General features: G+C 35.2%; 1 protein-coding gene and 1 long non-coding RNA gene across 11 annotated transcripts in view; one reads left to right on the top strand and one right to left on the bottom strand.

Moving 5' to 3' along the window:
- Positions 1–1576: 1576 nt before the first annotated feature.
- LOC116421406 lies at positions 1577–2828 on the bottom strand. 2 transcript variants are annotated; one of them, XR_004231755.1, is made up of 3 exons: positions 2742–2823; positions 2219–2351; positions 1577–1949 (listed from the first exon to the last, which is right to left on the bottom strand). It is a non-coding gene; the product is annotated as an uncharacterized LOC116421406 (long non-coding RNA). The 2 variants fall into 2 exon arrangements; XR_004231756.1 differs by lacking the exon at positions 2219–2351 and having other exon boundaries at positions 2742–2828.
- Positions 2829–3249: 421 nt separating this feature from the next.
- Positions 3250–20028, top strand: part of NSD3 (nuclear receptor binding SET domain protein 3) — a 140799-nt gene continuing 124020 nt past the window's right edge. For all 9 annotated transcript variants that reach the window (XM_031950699.1, XM_031950697.1, XM_031950698.1 and 6 more), the window contains exon 1: positions 3250–3319. The gene's annotated coding sequence lies outside the window, so the exon portion shown is untranslated. The remainder of the gene's footprint in view (positions 3320–20028) is intronic.

Here is a 20028-nt window from a genome sequence, read left to right as displayed (position 1 = left end):
CAAATAACTGAGTGTGTAAAGAGGAATTGCCCATTGAAAGACAATATGATATAGTACATAGAAAGCTAGCTCAGATACCAGAAAGAGCTAGGGTAAAGTCTTGCCTCTAACATATACTGGCTGTGTGACCCTGACAAATCATTTCTCAGTGTTCTAGTCAACTCTCTAAAAATAATTCACTTGTAAAGCTATCTGGCCTTGGAGATTTTTTCACAGGGAGTTCATTGATGTTTTCCTGAATTTATTTTTTCTAAAATTGAATTAAGTATTTTTTCCTCTGTTAATCTGGGCAATTTATATTTATGTAAATATCCATTTCAATTACATTGTCAGACTTATTGGCATACAGTTGACCAAATAAATCCTAATTATTGCTTTAATTTCCTCGTCACTGGTGGTAAATTCACCTTTTTTTGTTTTTGATACTGGTAATTTGGTTTTTTCTTCCCTTTTTCTAATCAAATTAACCGAAGGTTTATCTATTCTGTAGGCTTTTTCATAAAATCAATTCTTAATTTTATTCAATAATTTTCTTACTTTCAATTTTTATTAATCTCTTCCATGATTTTCAGAATTTCTAATTTGGCATTTAATTGGGGAGTTAATTTGTTCTTTTTCTAACTTTTTTTAGTTACATGCCCAATTGAAATACTATATATTGCAAAAACAAGTACAGCTTTGTATTGAGAGCTTACTATATTGATGAAATTAACACATCTAGTCAAAAAACTGCAAACTATCAATTAGCATTTTCTGAGCCCCAATATGCTTTGTGATACCAATGATTAAGGATTAAAAACTATACAATATTTATCACAATAGAATAGTACCAGGCATTCAAACCCAAAAGGAACAACAAACCAACCAAATTAACCACTATTCATCTGCCTTGAATCCTAAGGATACTTTTTGACCCTTAATCTTTGGTACAACAAGGTATATTGGAGTTCCAAAAATACAGATAATAGAAACAAAGTCACTGATGAAATTATTGCAATAATATTGATTATTCCTTATCTTCTTTCATGAATCTAAGGTTTAAAGGGGATGAGCTCTTCAGAAGCCCAGTAATCTATAAATCTAAGTATTTTCAATACTTCATTGACATGAGTATTTCTTTCACATGTAGATCTAAAGACATCTATCCTTATATAAATCTTTCTTAGGAGGATCTATCCAAAGATTTGGAAGCATTCTTTGTCACAGATACTAAATACATTAGTAGCTTACTTTTGCTACATGAATAGACCACTTCTATTTCTAGATTTTCATGTTCTTGATGATAATATCAAATAGTGAGTACTTCTCTGAATAAAGTAAAATGGAGGAAACTTTTCATTTAATTTGTTTGGGTGGTGTTCAAGACACTTATTTTAACCCAGGAATTCTTGTAACAGTAGCAGATACATCAGAACATGTTCTCAAATATGGTCAGCAATGTTGTTCTTCATACTCAGAGGCAACCAAAACTAATTTTCTTATGTACATGCTGCTTGTGGTCCTTTTGGACTACTTTTGGGGTTCAAGTGCTTCCAGACACTGTTCCACTAATTATGGTCAATAAAATTAACTTGCATGGTATTTCAAGGTTTTATTAACTTATCACAAAGAAAAGAATTTTTTGTGTGTGCTATAATTTTCATAGAGAGGTAAGAACATTTGAGAATGGGTAGGTAGTTGAACAGAAGCTCTCACAGCAACTGGTCTGACAAGGTCTGACAGAAAAAGCAGTAGAGGGCACTGACAGCTCAGGCACACTGAGAAACAAACTGGAAAGAAGCTACGTGATCAGCATGGAACTCTCTGAACTCTGAGCTCCCCAAGCAGTCCAGGATATAGTAGAGATGCTGACGTACTCCACATTACCCACAAGTCTCTGAGTCGATAGTTACAGCAGGAAGAGAGTCAGTAGAGGCCTAGATCTCTAGAAGAGATGTTCGCAGGCCTTCCTGAAAAGAGAAAGGTGGTAGAATGTTTGCCACCTAAGAACTGCAAACTGGCAAATCCACTCCATTTCTAGGAGGGGATGGAGGACAGGAAAGATTGTCCCTTAAAGCTCAAATCCCAAATAAACACTATCCGGATCACAGAAGCATTATTGACTTATATTCTGTGACAGGTGCTAAAGGGAAGACATAGTTCAAGAAGGCACTGGGATTCTTTTTAATTCCCCCAAAGCTCTTAACTATGCATGTTTCTACACTGACAGTTCACTTACCCAGAAATCTTCGGCACTACACAGTAAGAATAAGTCTACATTATTACAATGCTTTTCATCTCTCAGCTGCCCACTATTTTTTAATTATCAAAGAATAGGTTATAGCTACAATGTGTCCTCAGGAGACGAGACCCTTAAAAAAAAAAAAAAAAAAAAAAAAAAAGAGGATCAGTCTTTGATCCTCTGGGAGAAGCAGGGATACTAAATAACCTTTTCTCTTCTACTTCTCCAAGACATTAACCTTGCATCTAGGGTTTTTTTTTGTTTTGGTTAGTTTTTTTTTTGTCGTCTCCTCTCTTACATCATCCCTTTCCCTGGCTTTGATAGCTGAGCTTCACCTCACACGTTCATTTTCTGCCCTTTTCCCGTTTATTCCCTCCCTCCAATCTCACACGCTCCTTTCTCTCTCTCCCCACCCCCACCCCACCCCATCCCTCTCTACTCGTTTCTTCCTCCTTTTTTTTCTCTCTCTTTCCTTCCCTCCCGCCCCATTACGAACTACACTTCCCAACAGGCATCGCACCCCTCGGCCAATGAACGCGTGAGGATTTGGCGGCGGTGGCGGCGTTGCCCGAGAGAAGTGGGGGGTGCTTTGTGCGCGGCGGCGGCGGCGGCGGGAGCGAGCTAGCGAGCGAACGAGCTAGCGACGACGACGACGGCGAAGGCGAAGAAGACGACCAGGACGGGGGGGGTTAGAAGAAGACCGCGGCGGGAGAGCGAGAAAGCGAGCGAGCGAGTCCTCGAGACCCTCTGCAGCCGCCGCCAGCCCCGCCGCTCGCCCCGGGCTCTTCTTCGGCAGCAGCGGCTGCGCAGCCACCCCACCCCCCCTCTTTCCTCCCCCTCCCTTCCCCCTCCCCTCCCGCAGCTCTTTTGCCCCTCCCCCACTCCCGTCCGGGCCGCGGCCCCACGGTTCGGGCCGCGATGGCAGCGGCACCCGGCGTGGAGGAAATTTAGGCCGGGGATTCATGCGGCCTGGCCTGACTCCGACTCCTCCCCCCTCGGCCTCGGCTGTGCCCCGCTCTCCGGCCCCCCTCTGGGCCCCCGTGTCTCTCCTGTGATCGCACTGACACGGCCGGGGGGTTAGAATGGAACAGACTGAAGGTAAAGTGGCGCCGTGCGCGAGGCGGGGCGGGCATCCACCCACGCCCACACCCACCCGGGGCTGGCTGACCCCGAGTGGGACTGGGGAGAAGGGGGGGCGGGGAAGGGAGAAAAGGAAAGAAACGGAGAGGAAAAGCCCGTGGGGAGGAGCGGATTGGCTTGGAGGCTGTTGGTGGGGGCTGGGAGCGGGAGATGGGAAGAGGAGGTCGAGTGGGGCTGGGCCGGGCCACCGGAGAGGAGGTGGGATGGGGGCGGGGAGAGGGAGGGGGCTGCGAGGAGGGGGGAGGAAAAAGAGAGGGGAGGGCAGGGAAATGGAGGGGCCCTCGCGAGTAGTATCCGAGGTTGGGGAAAGGAATAGGCGGCGGAGGGCTTACGTGGGAGGGAGGAAGGAATGGAAGTGGAGGGAAGGCTGGTTACAAGAAGGGATTGAGGGAGTGGGCATAAAGGGATGGGGAGTTTGGCATCTGGGGGGCGGGGGTAGAAGAGGTGGGGTGGAGGAGAGGGAAGGAAATTAAGTGAACGATGAGGAATTGATAAACCCTGAGCGTGGGAGGAAATGATGGGGTTTGGGGACTGATGAAGTGTTAGCAAGGGAAAGCCTTTTGTTCCTATTTTTGTGTATTCCCTGCCGTTTCTGTCGTGGCCAGAAAGGCTAGTGGTTATAGATAGTGTTGTTATCCTTCTGGAGTGAGGAGGCACAGGTTTTATTGTGTGAAAGTGGGGGATGTGTTTTTGCTTTGCACGTTGTAACTCGGGGTAGAGTGGTGGGGTGGAGGGTGAGCAATCGGTAGAAGGCAGGACATCATTTTATGGGTTTTGTGAGGAAGTGAAGACTGTTCAGATTTAAAGGGGGTAGGGGCAGCCATGTTTGCTCCCAGACACTGCAGTGTAAATAAATTTCCCCCTCCCCCCTAATACCAATATTAATCTAGATGGTGCCAGTTGAGGTCATTAACCCCTATTCCCTTTCTGCATGTCAACTCTTTCCCTTGCCTCTTAGGTCTTTCAAAATAATCCATAACCAGCAAAGTAGGTGGTAATATTCTTTCTCTTGTGTGCTCTGCTTTTCTTCCCTTTGCTTTTTTTCCCTTTTCCTTTCATTTTAGGTTGCAAACAAGACATTGGAGTGGGGAGTATTGCTGCAAAAATTAACCCTTTTTTGTAAATCTGGAAAGATAAATAAATACAGAATTTTAAATCAAAAGGGCTTTTTATAGTGACGTTACAGATATACTTCTAAGGTTTTGAAGAAGTTTTTAAAAGCTAAAAATTACATATGCCTTAGAAATAGCAGAATTAACAGTGTTCTGCAATATTTAAATAAGGAAATTGAGTAGGTTACTTTACTTGATCTAAGACTCTTGGAAAAGAGCAAGTGGTGTGTTTAGGAAGACCTGTTTGTGTGTTATCTCATTTTATCTACCTCATTTTAAATCCAGAAAAATAGCAATATATATGTTTCACGTTGTGTTTTTGAAAGTTATAGTGACCATAGGTTCAAGACATGTTAAGAAAAGTATTTCTTTGACAAAAACCATTGCTCTTCCTCCTCTTCAGCCCCCACCCCTTTCTCCTTATATTTATGTAGATAACCTAGTATAATCCCAAAATGCTAGTACAGTGCAGTGATGTATGAAGTAAGCAAGCAGTCCTTCCTTACTGCTGCCTCATTGAGGTGCCAATTATATTTAAGTGAGAACTTCAGGTTACTCTAAATAGAATTAGTGACTTTTCTGAATTGATATAAATATAACTATTTGTGATGTTGAAATAATCACTTATTCTAATAGCTCATGCTTGGATAAATCAATCTGAGTTCAGTGTTATGACTGTTAAAAAGTTAACTTAAGTGGAAACCGTAGAATTGTAGTTTCAGAGCTGAACGGGACCTTAAAGCCATGGAGTCTTCATGAATCATGGGGTTCATCATTTTACAGGTGAGGAAACTGAGACATGAAGAAGTTAAGTGATCTGGCTATTCACGTAGCTGAATTTGAATTCAGGTCTTTCTGACTCCAGGTGTCCAATATTCTATTCACTCTACCATCTAGGATTTTAGAAGTAGATGTTTTTGACATATTTTTTTCCCCCTTACAGATAGAAAATGGTATGAAAAAGGTTGTGATTTTTCTGAGATCTTCCAGTTATTTGTGGAAGGGCCAGAATTTGAATTCACATGTTCTGATTTCAAGTCTGGTGTTCTTTTTTGTTATATCAACTTAGCTAGCTTTATTTTTGGTTTTGTTTTTTCATCTAAAAGATTAAAATGGAATGTGCAAAGGCTAATAAATGTCTGTGGACCTGTTGAATTGAAACATCATGTTAAAGGTGATGAAAGTCCTTTGTCATTTCAGCAGTCAGAGATTCTGGCATTGGTGTGGAAGTTTAATGTAAAACAAAATATAAATACTTAAAATAAATTATAAATACTTTTATATAAAACATAAGTGCTAATTTAAAAACTTGGAGTATTTTGTTGCTTAAAATGCCTGAATGTTTATACTAAGAATTAACATTTAGAAAAGGTTGCAGAATTAGTTAATTTTTTTAAAAAAAACTTATTTGCATAAAATTTCTCTTTCATACCTACTGTATTTATATATGAAGTGCTAAATTATGGGGTATAGAGTTTAAGTAGGAGACAATGTAATATGGTAGAAAGAAAAAAATTAAGATAGGAATCAAATCTGGGTTAGAGACCAGCTGCCTGTACATGATGACTTTGAGAGCTTAGGTAAGTTACTAAATTTTTCTGAACCTTTGTTTCTATATCTGTAAAATTGGAGTAATATTTAATCCTTTACTCCAGGAAATTGTGGCAAAGATCAGTGGGAAGAATGTACATAAAGGACTTGATAACCATAAAGTAATGTATAAATGAGAGGCTATTATTTCTAAATGATACTAGCAACTTATAGAAAGTATTCTTGCAAACACTGACCTTCCTAATTTTAACTTTCTCATTTAGCTGTTTGTACTTGTTCTTGTTATTCATGCTCAGAATTGGAAGCTATCTCTCACCTTTTCTTCCACATAAATAGCTAATAAACATATGTCTAATCATCCTTTTTTTTCCATTTCCACATTACCATCAGTTGAGGGACTTATTACTGCATTATTGTTATAGCATTATTCACTTGGTCTCTACCTTACACACTATTGCGTCAGTAGTTTTCCAGTTATACGTGTATTTCCTAATATGCCCTTATTCCTTAGCTTGACATTTTTAGACTCATGTATCTGATATACCTTTCAACAACAGATATTCATTAAATATCAATAATATCTAAGATACTGTGCTACATTGGGAAAGAGGTCATAAAAATTAATAACATATAGTCTTTGTTCTCAAGAAACTTAAAATTTAGGGAAAGAAATTAGGTAACACATATGATGTAAAATAGAATAAAAATACATAGGACAGATACAAAGAAGGTACAGGGAGAACTCTAAAGGTGTAAAAGCATGATCAATAGGACTTGGCAGCAGACTTTAGAGATGGATAGAAGGAAGAGGAAATAAAAGAAGGAATCAAAGATGTTTCAATTTTGAACTAAGAAATTTTCAGACATAGGGAAATTAAAAGGTTTATTTACTTATCAGTAAGACAATTTCCAACCTTGATTGCAACTTAAAGATTTAAGAGAGCTGCCTATAGCACAAGAGTTGTAACATTCATGTGATCATGCTACAAATATGTATCAGAGGTAGAACTTGAATCCAGGCTTTTCAGCCTTTGAGGCCACTTTGCCATGCTGCTTTTCCACATAATGCATTTGTAGAATATGGGTTGGAAGAGAGAAAACATGGTGGATATGGAACTTAAGTAAGGGAAAGATTTGAATAGACAAGAAGCAGAAGCACTGGGGACATACTATGTGGAAAGGCAGTGTAGATAAGATGGTAAGAAAGAAAAATAGTGTCTGAGGGCCACAAGAAGACCACTGTGGACAATGTGAGTGTGAGTGGAGAAATAGTGAGAGGTAAAGTTGGAAGGCATTTATTTATAATGGATAGTACTGAATTGGAAGTTCCTTTTTCTAGATCATTACTTAACAATTACAATCACTCCATCCATCTGTTTCTTTATATAGGTGAAATAATCATATGTGAGCTTCTTACTTAATGGGATTGTTTGTAATAGTGATTTAAAGTACTTTAAAAACCATAAAGAGCTATATAGATATCAGCTTTTTTAAAAAATATATCATAGGGTTAAGACTGGAGCATATCATTAAAATTTTGGGTTTTATTCTTTCCAGACCCACAAATTGTGCCTCTTATTTTCTCAGTTTCTTATTTTAGTAGCAGTAAAACAAGAGATCTGGGTTTTGAGTTCTGTCTGAGATACTTTTTAATGGTAGTTATCAAAAATGATTAATATGCACTCAAACAACTCTTCTAGAAGTAGTTTACTAATAACCCTTTTGAAGTCTAATCTATAGAAATTAAAATTTGCAGTTATAAAATGTTGGGAATATGTGAGAAAAGGCAAGAAAAAGAACTGGAGTGTCAGCATGAAAAAAAAAATGACATTATTTCAGTATCAATACCTTCAGGAAATTTCAGCATCTAGGATATTTCAGTGCCAGTACTCTCTTATAGGTGAAAGGGTACCCTGACCAACATTCCACTCCCTTTGACAAGTATTTTTCCATAATATTGGAAAAGAATAGCTTACTTTCCCCTATATACAATAGTACATAGTGATAAATAAATTTTTGAGTGAATTTTGAAGCATAGAGTTTGCATTGTCTTTGTTTACTTCAAGTGAAAAGTTTAAATATAAATGAGTTGGAGTAGGGGTGGTGGTGGTAGTGTTATCAGCAGATTCTAGATGATATCACAACTATCCATGTAAAAATAGGCAACTTCTCAAAGAAAATAAACATCTTGCTTCTCAGTCAACAAAACCTGTATTGAAATACTCCACTGACACATACTAGTAGGACTAGTAGGTCCCTGGGCAAGTCATTCACCTTCTCAGTTCCTCAGACATTTTTCTAAAACTGGTTGTAGAGCATTTATAGAGGGTGTTACTTCTAGGAATGAAAAGTTCCCGTGTGTGTGTGTGCACGTGTGCATACATGGGTACATATTTTTTAATTGGAGAAAAGAAGTGAATCTGCTTGGAGTCTGTTTGCCTGAAGTGTTGTAATTATCTTTGTTAGTTACAGTGCTTCCAGTTTCTTCTCTTTCAGCCTATCCTTTACATAGCCAAAATAATATTCATGTATGGGTCTGACCAGGCTACTTTTCTGAATAGTATCTTATAGGTCAGGAGTTCTTAGCCTGGAGTTCTCAAACATTTTGATGATTTTCCTTTGCAATTTTATTTATTTTTTTTTATATATTTAAAAACATTATTATAAAAAGGGGTTCCATAGATTTTTCATGACACAAAAATGGTTAAAAACTTTGCTTTAGTGGTTCTCTAAAATCTATTAGATAAAATACAGTACCCCTTCCCTTGGCCAAGACAACCAAACAGCAGTTCCAATCTTCTTTTCATATTACGTCTTTTCTAACATTCTAGTGAAACTAAATAATGACCTGTTTCTATCTTGAATTATTCTACCTGTGTGTCCTCTAAAAGATATTTTCTTCCACATTTTCCCTTGTTGAAATTTTTAATTTTCCTCAAGGCCTAGCTCAGATGCTTCCTCCTCAGGAAGCATTCTTTTTTCCTCCTAAAGATTTAGAACTGGAAAGGTTGAGTTCCTTTAGTTTAACCTTTTCATTTTACAGGCATAGAAACTGAGGACCAGAGTTGGAAAATGATTTGCCTAAGATTACATAAGTAAGTTGCAAAGCTTGAATTTGAATCCAAGTCCTTATACTGTTTTCCAAAAACTGCAAAATAAAACAGTGCTGAAACAGTAATGAAGACTCTTAAACCAATTTGATTTTTATACATGTTGTATCCACTTCTCTCCTTTCCTCCTCCTTAGATAGTCAATTTCTTGAGATCAGGTGCTGTCTTGTTTAAATCATATAATCTCTCAATGTCTACTACTACCAGTAGGTGTTTGATGAATGTCTGTTGAAAGAATACTAATGAATTACCTAGATTATTGTGTGATGTTATTTTACAAAGAAAAGGTTAAAAAATACTTAGGTTTTATAATTTAAATTTTTCTTAAAATTATCAATGCATTTCTACCAGTTTTTAAAGATTTTTATTCATAAATATAAATTATTAATAATTTTTAATATACATTTATGAAAAGAATCAAGATTCAATTTTGTTTGGCCTTTTACTTTATCAGGGTTAATACCTTCTGAAAATAGAAAATAATAGCTGAAAGCTTATTATTTTTACATTGTACATTCTTTAGAATTTTCTAAATTTGTATAAGAATATTTTTTAAAATAAGCTTCTAAAATCTAACAAATGTTTGGTTTTGCTTTAATCAAGATATGGATGGAAATTGACATTAAAATTTGAAAACAGCATTTGTGTGTGTTGCTGTAAAACCATAATATTGGTTAAATCTTTGTATTTAAGGACTTTGGCATTTAACAGCACTTAAGCAGTTTGCAAGCTTTAAATGACCATATAATGTCAACTATTATTGATAAAGGGCAACTAAGATGACTTATTCCCTTATAAAAATAGTCTTATTAGGCAAATTTGATTGCAGATAGGCCAAAAAGGGGTGTGTGTGTGTGTTGGGTTTTGTTTTGTTTTTTACAGTGTAACTACTTTTTTATACATATAACCTGAGAACTTTATTTCCCAAAATTATCAGTTATAAGCTTATAAGAATTTAATTCACCTCAATCAATTAGGAGGCATAGTAGACAGCCCTGATCTAGGAGTTAGATATGCTTCTGTGGACTGTTGCTTGTTTAGCTAATGATGTTGGCTGGATTCTTTGGACAAAATTGTGCTGTTTGAAAGGATGATACAGAGACATGAAGAATCTGTCATTCTGGGTTTCAAATGATTAAAAAAAAAAAATGGGTTTCATAATTATAGTCAGTTATCAAAGATGGATTATAAATTTATCTATATAAAGAACATATACTAAATGGTCATTTAGTGTATAGAAACCATGTAGGAGTAGAACTTTAAATTGGAAGACTGTTACTAAATAAAATGAGTAAAATATTGTCTTATTGGACACAAATTAGTGGAGTAAAAAGAATCCCGGGTTTGGAATCAGAATTCTAATTGTTTGAACTTGGGCAAGTACTTCACTTCTCAATTTCCAAACAGGGGTCCACTGATCTGTACATAAGAATTCCTGTGGGCCATATGTTGAATGTAATTTTTTTTATTTTTTAAATTTAATATTATCTTTTAAAATGTAATGTTATCTACATTTTATTGTATTTTTATTTTTTTTAAATATTTCCCAATTACATTTTAATCTGGTTTGTGTATATGGCTCTTCTTGTTAGAAACTCTGTGGCTAGATGACCTCTGGCTATAAAACCATTATTCTTTTGAACAGTACTGGGCCTAAAAAGAATTATGCTATTTTTGTACCAATGTTCAGAATTTATTCTAGTGCATTTCCTTATGAAAATAAGATTATCCGATTCAAATTTTAAAACAAAATTAACAATTATAATTTGTGTAGAAAATAGTCTTTTAGATTCTTCTTAACCTGACAACAAAATGTCATTAAATGTAAATTAAGCCTTGACTCTCTGAAATCATCATAATTTGAAAAAAAAAAAAAAAAAAAGGATTAGTAGCTATGTTATCTTTTGAACTTGGTTTTTTTGATACCTTTTCCCAAAGAGAGTGTTTAGATCTTACAATCTCTTTAGATAGGTGTAGAGAACTTTAAAAATGAGGGAATCTAATATGAATACTGTTACCAGAGTTTTTTGTTTTGTTTTGTTTTCCCAATATTATAAATGTTAAATATTGTGCTTTAAATAATTATTTATATTTGCTTTCCGGCAGAGAGTAGAATTCTAAATCCTGTTTCTCTGTGATAGGGAAACTTGAAAATAATTTCTATTACATGATGTGGGTTGTCTGAAAGCTACAAAATAATCTGTTTTCATCTGTAATCTTGCTCTTCCTCTATTTTTTAAAATATCAGTTGTTTGGGATCTAGAAGCATTAAAATGAAGTAATTTACTTGCTATGATGTACTATTTACTGGATAACCTTGGACATTAACTAGAATGATGAAAAATACATTAGCCAGATTTTTTTTTTCCTATTAGGAATGGTTAAAAATAGCATTAAAATTTTAAAGAGAAGACATATATTGAATTTTCTTATATTTGATAATAATCATTGGAATATAATTTCTTTGAAGGCAGGAATTCTTTTGTTTTTGCACCTAGCACAATTCCTTAACATTCTAAATGTTTTTTCAAAATGTTTTGTCAATTGAATGAATTTTGCAGTGTAAGGAAGGGGTAGAGTCCTTTTGTCTCCCTTATAGCTACTCGTCTTTTCACTTAGCTTGAAACATTTAAATGAATCTATAGACAAGAGCAGAGAATGTCCTACTATGCATACCCCATTTAATATAAGATTACTTGAATTTGCAGAAGAGATCATTTGAGAAACTATTTACAAAAGTTTATATATTAAAGAACAGCTAGTGACTTAAAGTTCATTTTGATTGATAAAAGATGTATTACGTGTGGTTATTTTGTATAATCCATTAGAATTGTAAACTCCTGAAGATGAGTAGTGTGTTATTCTTTCTTCAGTAACTACCCAGTGTCTTCTGCGTAATTTAGAGTTGTAAGGTTCTTGAAAGGAATAGTCTTCAAAGTAGGGTGTGTCTGTATCTGTCTGTGTGTATATTCTAGAGAGTGTGTAACATTTCCTTGGAATGTGCAGAGAAAATATTAAGAGTTATGAGCAGCATAGTCATTTAGGCCATGGTAGTCACAACCTGCCACTTTTCTCTTTCCCCTGTTGACTTCCACTGCAACAGTGGCACTTCTCAGACAAACAGATGTCTCGGCAAACATTCTTCCCCTAGAATCAGACTCTAATCCCACATACACCTGACCTTTACCACAATAGGAGGACATTCTTTTCTTAAGTCCTCTAACTAGGCAAAACTTTTTTTTTTTGTATTGTTAATAACACATTTATTTCATTATTTTAATTGCTAGTTTTATATATTTTCACAATGTAACATTAGTAATATGTAATCTATAAAAATATATATTGGGGATATATGACTAAAAAGTTTGGAAATAATTGCTCTACAGGTCATCTATGATTATTGTGCTGATAAATCCTTCTAAATCAACTCATCCATAATACTTCTTACCAGTAAAACAGCTTAGTGAAACATAGTATTGACTAATTTTTCCTCAATCTCAGTTTGAAAGAACCACTCACTTGAGTATTATTCACAGTGTGAAAGCATTTATATTCTTTACACATTTTAGCTTGAAAATGTATGTATGTGCACACATGCAATACGTGTGTGATTGTGTAAAATTCCCAGAAAATATTTTCATTATCATTTAAAAGCTTATTTTTAGGGACATTTAGGTGGGTCGATGTATAGAACACTGACCCTAAAGTCAGGAGAACTCAAGTTCAAATGTGACCTCAGACATTTACAAACTATGTGATTGGGCAAGTTATTTAATCCTGATTGCCATTCCCACCTTCCCAAAAGACAAAATAAATTTATTTTCAAAAAATATTTGCTACTCCCAGGTGCTAATTGTGTGTGTGTGTGGCTGTGTGTGGAGAACCAAACTCTAGATTGTGCTTCTTAAGGTAAATAATTAAAAGATTTTTCTGTTTAGTGAGACAGAAACCATAAAGTAAAACATAAGTAAATAAAAGGGATACAAAGTGTTTTAAGAGTTCCTAGGAAATAGAAAATTTCCAGAATTAGAGGAATCAGGATAGATTTCATGGATGAAATAATATTTATTTGAATAAGGCCTTGAAGGGTGGATAGGATTTCAACAGGAATGTAGTAGGCTGGGCACTAAGTTGTTTCCAGGGAAACAACACAAAAACAAAGATATAAAGAGGCACAACATTATATATGTGTGTTCATATGTTGATGAATTGTCCATTTTAGTTGAAACTTCTGGTACTGGGGAAAAAATATGATAAAGTTGCAAAGTTTGGTTGGAATCCATTTGTGAAGCATCTTTGAGTCATAGATTTAGAGTTGGAAGACAGAATGGAGGTTATCTTTTTCAGGTCCCTCATTTTACAGAAAAGTAACCTTTAGGCATGTCCCAGCTCATACAGGTAAATAGCCAAACTAGGATTTGAATGGTCTAAATCCTGGACTCTTTTCTCCCTCACAGTGCTGTGAAATCCTTGGCATTCTCTGGATTACCATTTCTAAGTCTACTTATGTGCTTACCAGAAACCCCTGGGAGAAGTCACACAACCATGTTTCATAGGATTGCTCATAGAATTTAGAACTGAAAAGGACCTATGAAGTCATCTGGTCTGGTTCCTTCATTCTACAGAATGGGAATCCATGGTAATGACTTGTTTTGTTGGAAGTCATTTAGGTAGTAATTAATAGAACATAGGTGGGAAACAAGTACTCTCATTCCATAGCCAATGACCTTTCTCATTATATCACACTGTCTCCAGACAGTTTATAGTTGAATTATATTTGAGTGACTAATGGAAAGTCAGTCTTAAATTGTCTTCACATAGTTAGTTATCCCTTGTCTTTAATGGAGTCAAGAAAAAGGGGAAAGATTATTTAAAGAACTATTAGGTAGGACAAATAATGAGTGATTTTCAAGGTTTTGTTTTGTTTTTTATATTGGTAGTTCAGTTGTTTGTGATATCATTTAGGGAAGAATAAATAAGAATTATGAAGCAGCCTAAAAGCTATCTTAATGGCATTGTAGTCAAGTGAAGATAATTTTGACTTGAATTTCACAACAAAGTTTGTGGTTGTGTTAAATGAATCTAATTTTTCACTGAAATGCCTCAAATAATGATAGCAACATCTAATATGGCATCATCAAAAATGCCCTTGCCTTTATTCCTTCCATTTAACACTTGTGAAATAATAAGTAACCCCTAAAATGTGAAACGTGACAGTTTAGGAAATAGTCTAGGGTTTGGGGTTTTTTTGTTTGTTTTGGTTTTTGGTTTTTTTTTTTGTAAAGTTGGGCAAATTATAAGATAAAAATAAAGATACGTTGATAAGTTTTGTAATGAAAGAAAACTGAACTCAGGCTTTTAGAAGGGGATAGGATGTGGATTTTGTATAGAAGTTTGATCAAGATTTGCAATTGAGACCATAGGGGATTTTAGTATAAAATTTTGCACAGAGAGTTTATATGGAAAACCATAGATATGTGAGAATATCTTTTGTAGACTAAATAAAATGTATTTAGCTGTGTTTATGATAAATGAAATACAATTTACAATTTCTTTTTTTCTTTCTTTTTTTTTTTTTTTTTTTTTTTTTTTTTTTTTTTTTTTTTTTTTTTTTTTTTTTTTTTTTTTTTGCTGAGGCAGTTGGGGTTAAGTGACTTGCCCATAGTCACACAACTAGGCATTGTCTGAGGCTGCATTTGAACTCTGGTCTTCCTGACTTCAGGGCTGGTACTGTATCTACTGCACCATAAATTCATTTAGAAAACTATGGAAAGATGTAAACTTACAAAGGAAGATGTTATGTGCCTTCAGAGAAACATGGGATAAATAAACATAGTACAATCTTACATAGATGTATATGAATGCATGTGTGTGGATATGTGTATGATTATAGATATGTGGGAGTGTGTCTGTGTGTGTATGTATATATGTCTGTGTGTGTATATATATACACACACACACATATATATGTGTGTATATATATATGTGTGTATATATATATATATATATATTCATATATAATTCATGCTTAATCGTAGCCGCCTTGGGGGAGGTAGTATGAGAAAAAAAGAATAAAGTGAAAAGTGCACATTAGAGAACAAAAGAAAACCTACAAAGAAGCAAAGAGAATGGACAACTGTTTGTTTTATTAAAGCTTTTTATTTTCAAAACATATGCATGGATAATTTTTCAGTATTGACGCTTGCAAAAATCTTGTGTTCCGATCTCCCCCCTTCACCTCCTTCCCTAAATGGCAAGTAATCCATTACATATTAAACATGTTAAAAATATGTTAAATTCAATATAGGCACATATATTTATACAATTAATTGCTTGCTCTACAAGAAAAATCAGATCAAAAAGAAAAAAAAGAAAACAAAATGCAAGCAAACCACAACAAAAAAAGGCATGAAAATGCTATGTTGTGGTCCACCCTCAATATCCAGTCTTCTCTCTGGCTGCAGATGTCTCTCTTCGTGACAAGACCATTGGAACTGGCCTGAATCATCTTATTGTTGAAAAGAGCCGCATCTGTCAGAGTTGATCATAGTATAATCTTGTTGTTGCCGTGTACAAAGATCTCATGGTTATGCTCATTTCACTCGGCATAAGTTCACGTTACTCTCTCCAGGCCTCTCTGAAATTATCCTGCTGATTGTTTCTTGTAGAACAATAATGTTCTATAACATTGGTATGCCATAACTTATTCATCCATTCTCCAATTGAAGGAAAGATGGACAGTTCTAAACAAAGTGTGTTGTAGTTTTTATATAGGCTTTCATGAGAAGGAAATTGTTTTATATTTTGAATCCTTTCTTATTCGTGCACATGACAGGGTTTGTTTTGTTCTTTTTCTATTTTGTATTTGTTCTAAATTAATTTTTAAAAATACTTTTAAAGAGAAAAAAATAAAAGTGAACTTTAAGGAAACAAGTTGTTTTTTGTATTTCATCAGTTTTTGCTTGTGAAGCAAGATTTACCCATCTATGTATTCCCAGTGTTGGTATTATAAATCCTTTCCCAATATTTGATTACCCTCTGTAGTGATTGATATTGCTGACTTGAAGAACCCACCTAAACTGGACTGAAATATTAGGAATTTTGTGAATTCCCCCTCTCCCCCCCCCCCCCCCCCCCCCCCCCCCCCCCCCCCCCCATTATAAGCATGCATATAGATTAGATAATACCTTGAACCATGGACTTGTGAGATTAAACAGTTGTAGGAGCTCACTGATGAATAATTTTGACATATTACTTTTCCTGTATTGGAGCATCCTGTAATACTACAGTTGATGTTATCAATTTGTCCATTTAAATTTAATGTAATGTAAAGCTTAATGTAATGAGAGAAAGCTAGGGTGGTGCAGTAGATAAAATGTTGGACCTGTAGTCAGGAAGACCTGAATTTACATATGATCTCAGATAACTTGGTTTTTTGATCTAGTACATATAATTGCTCTCTGTCTCAGAAAAATTGTAGAATTTTGGGTAATAGTAACACATATTTCTAAAGGTTTTTGTGAGAATTACATGAGATAAAATGTATATAAATGCTTTGTAAACCTTAAGACAATAGATGTTAGTTTGTTTATGTTATTATTATTATTAAATGAATGCAGTAAAAAGAGTGATCTACTTGGAGTTGATTGTTCAGTTGTGTCCGAGTTTTTGTGACCCTGTGCACAATAGTATGTCAGTGCTGTCCAAGAAGTTTTCCTGCAAAGATACTAGAGTGCTTTGCCTTTTTCTTGTCCAGTTTAACTTTCCCAGGGTTACACACATAGTAAATGTCTAAAGCTAGTTTTGAATTCAAATCTTCCTGACTCCAGGTCCAATGCTCTACTCACTGTGCCACCCGACTGCCTCCTATTTGGAGTTTAGAAGACCAGGATTCTAATACTGGTTTTGCTATCTATTGCTATCTATTTTCATTGTGATTTTGGTCAAGTCATTCAACTTCTCTTAATCTCAGTCTCTTCATCTGTAAAATAAAATGTTGTCGAGCTTGGAAATCTTTTGCTCCTAAATCTTCCAATATTATAATCTCACAATAAATGATAACTTTTGGGAATGTGAGAGGTAGCTGAGCACATGCTTCATGAATTTTTCAGGGATAAACAACCTGAGGTCCAACTTTTTGACTGTTGTGTGGGAAAATGGTTCATTTAAAACAGAGCTTCTTAAAACTTTTTCCGCTTGCAACTCACTTTCACCTATTTATTTTTATGCAACTGCAAGTATATAGGTACATGAAATTAGTATGCAAGTCATATATTATTAATTAAAATAATCATAATTTCATGACCCCTACATTCAGTTAAGTGATCCCTCCTATGTGGGTCACAAACCAAAGTATTATGTGTGAAAGTGACTTTCCTCAAACTCATAAAATGTTTTTTCCTCCCACAGGATCTTGAAAAATTGGAAAGGATCATAGAAGTTTAATAAGTTCTATTTAGGTAATAAAATAATTATAGAATTGTTAAAACAAAAAATGGGCAAAGTATATTAGGCATCAGTAGTTATATTTTATAATCTTTTGAGTTGTTAGCCTCTTTTTTTCCACATTAGGCAAATAAAGGCAGAGGTTATATAATTAGCACATTTATTTGTGTGTCATTGGCAAAATTGAGATGAAAATTGCTAACTCCTTACCATTCAGTCTGTTGTTTTGCCTTTTGAGCCATGTATCTTCTCAGTGTGCAAACATAAGCATTTTTATTGACATAAAATTTTTTTAAATTGAAATTCCATTTGAGTTGCTTGTGGGCAACAGAAACAGAATGTGATTCTCTCTATTTGTGTATAATAAAATAGATAACATAACATTTTTTGTTTGTTGTTAACATGCTAGCATGGTACATGTAGCAGAAGGCATTTGTTCCCATCCTAGAAAATTCTGTTTCTGTTTTAATTTTTTTCAGTAGTTTACCATTAAAAAAAAAATAAAAGTGAAGTGTTACTGGAACTTTATAAGTCTTTGAGTATTTGTGACTCATGGTGGATTGAGTGTATGTACCACTTTTTCTTTCCAACAAGTATTTTGTAGACATGCAAATGAAGGATAACATTAAAATATGTGGGGAAAACTGAACTTTTCCTAGTAAAGGTGCTATGTAAATCTATGCTGATGGTTGGAGATTGTATTTTTTCAAGATAGCATATATCATAGCAGTTATAATTTGTGAAATACTATGGATTGAAAAAGAAATGGGCTTAATGTTTATTATGTAATATTTAAAAATAAATTTTGCATTTTGTAATTCCAGATTTCTGTCCTTTTCTATATGTAAAGCTTTGTATACATCTTAAGTTGTTATATCTCTTTGTTGTTTAGTCTCTTGGTTGTGTCTGATTCTTTGTGACCACATGAACCATGGCATACCAATACCATATGTGGGCTTTTCTTGGCAAAGATAATGGAATGGTTTGCTATTCCCTTCTCCAATGGGTTTAAGGGAAAGAGAGGTTAAGTCACTTGCCCATGGTCTGAGTGCATAAAGCTGGATTTAAACTCCAGAGTCTAGGCCCAGCACTCTGTACACTGAGCCACCCAACTGCCTTCTCATAGGAAACAAAAATCTGAGAAAACATTATCAGTGATTTTGTACTTAATTCAACAAGCAGCAAGTATCTATTTAGATGATAAGACCACTGTGCAATGAATTAGGAATACAATGACAAAATGAAACAATCCCTGACTTCAAGAAGCTTACATTTTATTTAGGGAAAGTGTGTGTGTGTGTGTGTGTGTGTGTGTGTGTGTGTGTGTGTGTGTGTGTGTGTGTTAATATACATAAGGAGTTACATATCAAATATGAAAGGCAGTCATTTCCAAAATATATAGAGAATTGACTCAAATTTATAAAAAATCAAGCCATTCTCCAATTGATAAATGCTCAAAAGTTATGAACAGACAATTTTTAGATGATGAAATTAAAACTATTTCTACTCATATGAAAAGGTGCTCCAAATCATTATTGATCAGAGAAATGCAAATTAAGACAACTCTGAAATACCACTACACACCTCTCAGATTGGCTAAGATAACAGGAAATGAGAGTGATGAATGTTGGAGGGAACGTGGGGAAACGGGGATACTGATACATTGTTGGTGGAGTTGTGAACGAAACCAACCATTCTGGAGGTCAATTTGGAACTATGAACACAAAGTTGTCATGTACATATCCTTTGATCCAGCAGTGTTACTACTGGGCTTGTATTCCAAAGAGATATTAAAGGAGGGAAAGGGACCTGTATGTGCAAAAATGTTTGTGGCAGCCCTTTTCGTAGTGGCTAGAAACTGGAAATTGAATGGATGCCCATCATTTGGAGAATGGCTGAATAAATTATGGTATGTAAATATTATGGAATATTATTGTTCTGTAAGAAACGACCAGCAGGATGAATACAGAGAGGCTTGGAGAGACTTACATAAACTGATGCTAAGTAAAATGAACAGAACCAGGAGATCATTAAACACTTCAACAATAATACTATATGAAGATCAATTCTGATGGACATGGCTCTCTTCAACAGTAAGAGGATCCAAATCAATTCCAACTGGTCAGTAATGAACAGAACCAGCTACACCCAGCGAAAGAACACTGGGAAATGAGTGTGGACAACAACATAGCATTTCCACTCTTTCTGTTATTGTTTGCTTGAATTTTTGTTTTTCTTCCCAGGTTATTTTTACCTTCTTCCTAAATCCGATTTTTTTTGTGTAGCAAGACAACTATATAAATATGTATACATATATTGTATTTAACATATACTTTAACATTTTTAATGTATGAGACTACCTGCCATCTAAGGAAGGGGGTGGAGGGAAGGAGGAGGAAAGTTGGAACAGAAGTTTTTGCAAGGGTCAATGTTGAAAAATTACCCATGC

Source organism: Sarcophilus harrisii, chromosome 2 (genome assembly GCF_902635505.1).
Source record: "Sarcophilus harrisii chromosome 2, mSarHar1.11, whole genome shotgun sequence".
Lineage (NCBI taxonomy): Eukaryota > Metazoa > Chordata > Mammalia > Dasyuromorphia > Dasyuridae > Sarcophilus > Sarcophilus harrisii.
The sequence above is the reverse complement of the archived record's forward strand: the minus strand, read 5'-3'. Positions and strand labels throughout refer to the sequence as shown.